At 38.8% G+C, this 6503-nt stretch overlaps 1 non-coding gene across 1 annotated transcript; it reads right to left on the reverse strand.

Moving 5' to 3' along the window:
• Positions 1 to 6050: 6050 nt before the first annotated feature.
• On the reverse strand, positions 6051 to 6154 carry LOC130984353 (small nucleolar RNA R71). The gene has a single exon (XR_009088293.1). It is a non-coding gene; the product is annotated as a small nucleolar RNA R71 (small nucleolar RNA).
• Between the last annotated feature and the right edge of the window lie 349 nt (positions 6155 to 6503).

The following is a 6503-nucleotide window of genomic DNA, read 5'->3' on the forward strand; positions in this document are numbered from 1 at the left end:
TGAAGACAGTCGAAGAGGAGAAAATAGCAGAAAGGGACCATGAAGAAAAATTGAGACAGAAGGCACAACTCTATTCTGAAGAACAATTCATTGAAGAGCTGAAATCACAAAGAGAGACCACTTCACTCTCTCCAGAAACAGAGGAGTGCATTCAACGGTCAAGAACAAGGGAGGAAGCCAATTAAGGGAGCCCACACTCTAATGAAACAGAGAGTTGCATAAAGGGCGAGTTCATTGAACCACCAATTCAAGAAGCACTTGATGAAGAGGATGCTCCATCCATCATACAATACCTAAATCCTGAAAGCAAGGTGGTTAAGGCAATCAACATGAGTACTAACAAGAAGATGGTAACCAAGAAAAGAAGGACAATATCCATGAAGAAGAAAAGGTCAACCAAAAGCCATCCCACCCCTACCCCAACAAGCAAGTTCACTCAAGCTAACAACAAAAGAAAGCTTGATGGGGAGAGGCACTCTAAACAAGGGGCATTAATTGGCTCCTCTTTCCTCTTGAGGTCATTCCTCTTAATAAACTGGAAGAAGAGGAAGAAAGTCATGAACAACATGTCAAGCTAATGACATTAAAAGAGCGCTTGTTGGGAGACAACCCAACCGTAGGTAACATTTTCTTTCCTTGCTTAGTTTACTTTCAATAATTTGGCATATGATTGCATTCTAAGTTTGGTGTTGCCATGCAACAATTTGATTTTCAATCTTCACTGGGTACTTGCAACATTCTAAATTGAGAGTGGCACACTAAGTTTGGTGTGCCACTTATCTTTCATGCAAGGTACCAAGCACACCACTTATTAATGCAATCAAAATGTCTCTGTTTGTATCTCTTGTGCCTTTATCGTGTCCTTAATCTTGCTTGCTGAAACACATGCATACTCACACTTCATTCTAAGACATTCATGATCCATCATAGACCCCATCACCACTGTTTTAATTGTTGCTTGAGTATAAGCAAGCATTCTAAGTTTGGTGTGGGAAGGGAAGAATAGGAGAAAAAGGGCAACAACAACGAAGATGAACTACAAGGTGGTAAAGTTTCTTTTTCCTCTTACTTATTTCCAGCACTTTAAATTGCATGATTGTCTTCTATTTTCTTTGTATGCATGTATGATTACTCCTTGTGAATAAGCATAATTTGATATTTGATTTGTAACATGTTGCTATGATATCATGATTATCATCTTGAGTTTTACTTGCACCCAATCTCTTTAAGAATGCAACAAAGAAATCATTCTTTTGAAAGGAAAATGTTGAAGAATTTTATAAATCATGGGGCAAGCAAAAGATTAAGAGGAGTGGAGGTTCTGATTGTATGATTGTGTATTGAGGTTGCATGTTTATGAAAACTTGCATGGGAGCTCATAGACAGGAAATGAAGTTTAGAGAAGTATTATGGAATTTCTCAAACATCTATTGATCCAAGAAGCAGTAACAAAAGAAAACAAAAGAAAAAAAAGAAAAAAAAACAAAGAACAAGCCCAAGGCTCTGAGAATCAATTACTAGGAAGAAAAAGAAAGAAACAAGAACTTAAAGAGTTATTGTCCTAGCTAAATGCTTGTGGTGGATTTGTATCAAAGAGAGAGGCTTGAGCAAGTAAATCCTAAGGAGTGCTTCAACACCTAATACCTTAGACCAACTGGTTTGGGAGTATTGATTGAAAGCTTATCTTAAAAAGCCGCTTTGATACATGACACCTAGAGTCGAGGCCAAATTCCACAAGGAAAGAAAAATGCTAGAAAATAAGTGCTGCTTCAAGGTGACAATCTATAAAGAGATTTCCATAATATCATTTGAATGAAAGTCCTAAGATCTAAGACTTCCAAAATATAAGGACTAATGAGCACTGGAATCCTTGCATAAGCACACAAATTATAGTTCACCCCACTGCCACTTAGTCACTTCACCCACTAAGGCATCATAAGCAATTCTTCAATACATTCCAATTAAAGAGAATTCTTTGTGCATAGTTCTTTTCTTGCTTGGGGACAAGCAAGCTTTAAGTTTGATGTTGTGATGCTAGGGCATCTTGGCTAGTTTTACTAGCCATTTTTTGTATGCTTTAGGTTGGTTTCATGCATTTTCGTAGGAAATAGGCAAGTATTTGGGTGAAAATGCAATCATACCATGATTCAAGCAAATATTGTGAACTTTGAATGATTTCATGAGAATTATGCATAAATTGAATGATAAATTGGATGATGCATGATCCCATGATTAAGAGCAAGACTTTAATGCACTTTGTTTGATTGATTTCAGGCCAAAAGAAGAAGAGAAGAGCCACGTTAGTGGCTATGTTAGTTACACTAACGTGGGCACTAACGTGGAAGGAAGGAAAGCCCCAACGTTAGTGAGAAAAGTTAGTGGCATTAACTTTGAAGAAGGAAAGCATGGAACGTTAGTGGAAAAGGTGAACGCCACTAACGTTTGCGAAGCAAAGAAGGCCTACGTTAGCTTCCACATTAACTACATTAACGTGGAAGTTAACATGGAAGGAAAGGGTATATGCCAACATTAGTGGAAAAAGTGAGTGCCACTAACGTTGGCGAGGCAAAAAAAGACCCACATTAACTTCTACGTTAACTAAGTTAACGTGGAAGTTAACGTAGGCAAAAGTCCCACCTGGCAGCCTGACCATGCCTTCTTCAAACACGCATAACTTGAGCCACAAAGCTCCAAATGAGGTGATTCCAGTGGCATTGGAAAGTAGGATTCTAGAGCTTTCCAAGCATATATGGCACTACATGATTGACACTAAATTTGAGGGAGAAAACCTGCCCCGAAAGTACAAAGATGAACATGGTATCAACCTGTAGTAAGGCCAACTGACCTCTTCACCTTCCAAGAAATGTAACTCGAGTTGTAGAGCTCCAAATGATGCGCTTTCAATAGCGTTGGAAAGTAGACATCCAGAGATTTCCAAAAATATATAATAGTATGGAGTGGACATTGATTTTGAGCTCCAGAACCTGGAAATATTAAGCCCCTGGTCGCTAGCGTTATCGGGACTCACGTTTTCCATTAACGATAGCGAATATGCCAGCAACCTGATGCCAAGGCATCTTAGGCTAGTTTCACTAGCATTTTTCTGTTAGTTTTAGTTGTTGTATGCATTTTCTTGAGCTTAAAGTAACCAAGAATGGTTAAATGAACAACAAAGCAATGAACCATCCAAACAGTATGATTTTGATGCAAATTTCATGAGTTTTTAGTTATATTACTTGAATGCTATGAATGGATGATTTCTCATGAAATTTTGCAAGACTTTGATGCAATTGTTTGGATGATTTCAGGGAAGAAGAGGCTAGGCAAGGAAGCAACAAAATCAATAAAGGAAGCTTGAATATCAAATGTGGAGTTTAAGCTCCAGTTTAAGCCTAAACTGGAGCTTAAACGCCAGAATCATGAGAAAGGAGGAAATGCTGTAACTGGCGTTTAACCTCCAGTTTAACCTTAAACTGGAAGTTAAACGCCAGAATGAGAAAGGCACTAAGAAGCATTTCCACGTTTAACCTCCAGTTTAACCTTAAACTGGAGGTTAAACGCCAGAATGAGAATTGAACCAAAGGAGCATTTCCACGTTTAAGCTCCAGTTTAACCTTAAACTGGAGGTTAAACGTGTTCGACTATTTCTCTCCTCCAGGGTTGCTTTCTCATTTCCACGTTTAAGCTTCAGTTTAACCTTAAACTGAAGCTTAAACGTGTTCGACCTAATTGCTCCTCCAGAGTTGTTTTCTTCATTTCCACGTTTAAGCTTCAGTTTAACCTTAAACTGAAGCTTAAACGTGTTCGACATTTCACACTCCTGGGTTGCTTTCTTCCATTTCCACGTTTAAGTTTCAGTTTAACCTTAAACTGAAACTTAAACTTCAACTTAAACGCCACTTTTTGAAAGAGTTTCTGGGCCAAATATATTGAAGTTTAAGTTAGCATTTGAGCACAAACATTAACTTAAACGTATTATGGTATGAAACCCAATTGAATATCATGGTTTATGGGATTGGGCCTGAAGAATTGATGAGTCTGGAACTTCAATTTGTTGAGTCTTGTGTCATTACTTGTTATTCACTAAGTTTGCTCAATGAATGTTACAGAATTGGATCACAGCCTCATCAGGATTATGGACCATAAACCCAAAGCAAAAGGAAATCAAGGAAAAGCCTCAAAGCCCAAGAAACACAACAGAAGCTCAATTTAGAAAGTGTATAAATAGGATAGAATTGAAGTTAGTTAGGATTTTTTAGACACTTGGGAATTTTTCATCAATTTTGTAATTGAATTCTGAGCTATGAATCACTAAACCCCTTTCATTGGGTTAGGGAGCTCTATTGTAATTCAATGAATCAATAATAGTTTTATCTTCTTCTTCAATCTTTTCTCTTGAATTTTGTTAGAAAGCTTCTCGATCTAATTTCATTGGGTAGTTGTCTTGGGAAAGAAACTACCCATAATTGGAATCCTTCGGAACCTTGGGAAAGGAATGATGGATTCATGCTAGAGAAGCTTTCTCACAGTGAATTGGATTGGGGTTTGGATGGATATTATGACATGTAATCCTACCAAATTGTGGTTCATGAAACTGTGTGGTATAATCAGTGATCGAGCATCATCTCTTCTTATGAACATTTAAACCAAGGGATTGGGAATTTGTTTGTTTTTAGAGAGAATTGGTGAGCCAAGGGATTGGGATCCAATCATATAAGATTGCCAAGCAAAATTCAATGAATGCATTGGTTGAGGAAGGGATAAAAGTTGTTTTGATTCGGAGATCTCAATATCTCCTAACACCCAATGAACTCCCCATTTCTGATCTACACTTTCTCTTTACATTCTGCAATTTCAATTCATGCAATCACCCCAATTCCCTTTTACTTTCAGCAATTTACTTTCTCGCACCTTAATTCTCGCAATTTAAGTTTATGCTATTTCAATTCCTTGCAATTTACGTTTCCTGCCACATTTACTTTATGCAAATTCACATCCAAAAGTTGATTCCGCTCAACTAAACAAACTTCTAATTCGAATTGCTCATTCAACCAATCCTTGTGGGATTCGACCTCACTCTATTGTGAGTTTTTACTTGACGATAATCGGTGCACTTGCCGGAAGGAATTTTGCCGTTCGTGCAATTTCCTAAATCGTAGCATATCAACTTTATGCGTATCAAGTTTATGGCACCGTTGCCGGGGATTGGTTTTCGATTGACAATTCTCAAAATTGGAAGTTAACTAGATTGAGCATTTTTCTTGTTTTGTTAATTTAGTTCAAGTTACTTGTTGAATTTTAATTTCTGCACTCTGTTAATTGCTTTTTCTTTCTTATGTCTTTCAATTCAAGCAACTAACTCACTGACCCACTAACTATTTGAATTAATTCCTCAACTGCTCTAACCATACTCTTCCATTAACCAAGAGTATTCCACTTGTTTGTTGCTTGTGGTGTGTTCTTGTATGACAGGTAGGAGAGGAGAGACATCAACTCCTCCATATACCGAACCAAAGAGGACCCTTCATAGACTTAGAAGGGAAGCAAGAGGGAAGAGAGTGCTGAGAGAAGAAGAATCTGAAGGAGAATCTGAGGACAACTTTGAGGAAGCTCTAGATCTCAACATGGATAGAGAAGTTCACAACCATGAGAGGGCTGATGGAAACAATGCCATTCCTGAGAGGAGGGTTCTTGGTTCATACATAAACCCAACCTCTGGGAATTGTGGTAGCAGCATCCAGAAACCACCCATTCAGGCCAACAATTTTGAACTCAAACCACAGCTAATATCATTGGTGGAGGATCATTGTTCATTTGGTGGGAATGCTAATGAAGACCCAAACCAACATCTCACAAAATTCCTGAGAATTTGCGACACTGTGAAGTCCAATGGAGTCCAGGAAGATGCCTATAAACTGCTCTTGTTCCCATTTTCACTTAGGGATAAGGCAGCTAAGTGGCTGGAATCATTCCCAAGGGGGAGCCTAACAACCTGGGATGAGGTGGAAAGCAAGTTTCTGGCACGTTTCTACCCCCCACAAAAGGTCAATAGGCTTCGATCTGAGGTCCAGACTTTCAGACAACAGGATGGTGAGACGCTCTACGAGGCATGGGAGAGGTTCAAAGAATTGACAAGGAAATGCCCACCAGACATGTTCCATGACTGGGTGCAATTGCATATTTTCTATGATGGACTTTCTTATGAATCAAGGAAGGCTGTAGACCATTCATCAGGAGGTTCATTGAACAGGAAGAAGACTGTGGAAGAAGCCATTGAAGTGATTGAGACAGTGGCTGAGAATGAGTACTACTATGCTTCAGAGAGACACAACACTAAGGGAGTCATGGCGCTGAACCATATTGATACAATTCTAGCCCAAAACAAGGTGTTTGCCAAGCAACTAGCAGAGCTCACCAGGAAATTAGACACAAATCAAGTGGCTGTAATACACACACAAGATCAAGAGGAAGTAAGCACTGAAGGAGGTGATTGGGAAGAGGCC

Source organism: Arachis stenosperma, chromosome 5 (genome assembly GCF_014773155.1).
Source record: "Arachis stenosperma cultivar V10309 chromosome 5, arast.V10309.gnm1.PFL2, whole genome shotgun sequence".
In the NCBI taxonomy this organism is placed as follows: domain Eukaryota; kingdom Viridiplantae; phylum Streptophyta; class Magnoliopsida; order Fabales; family Fabaceae; genus Arachis; species Arachis stenosperma.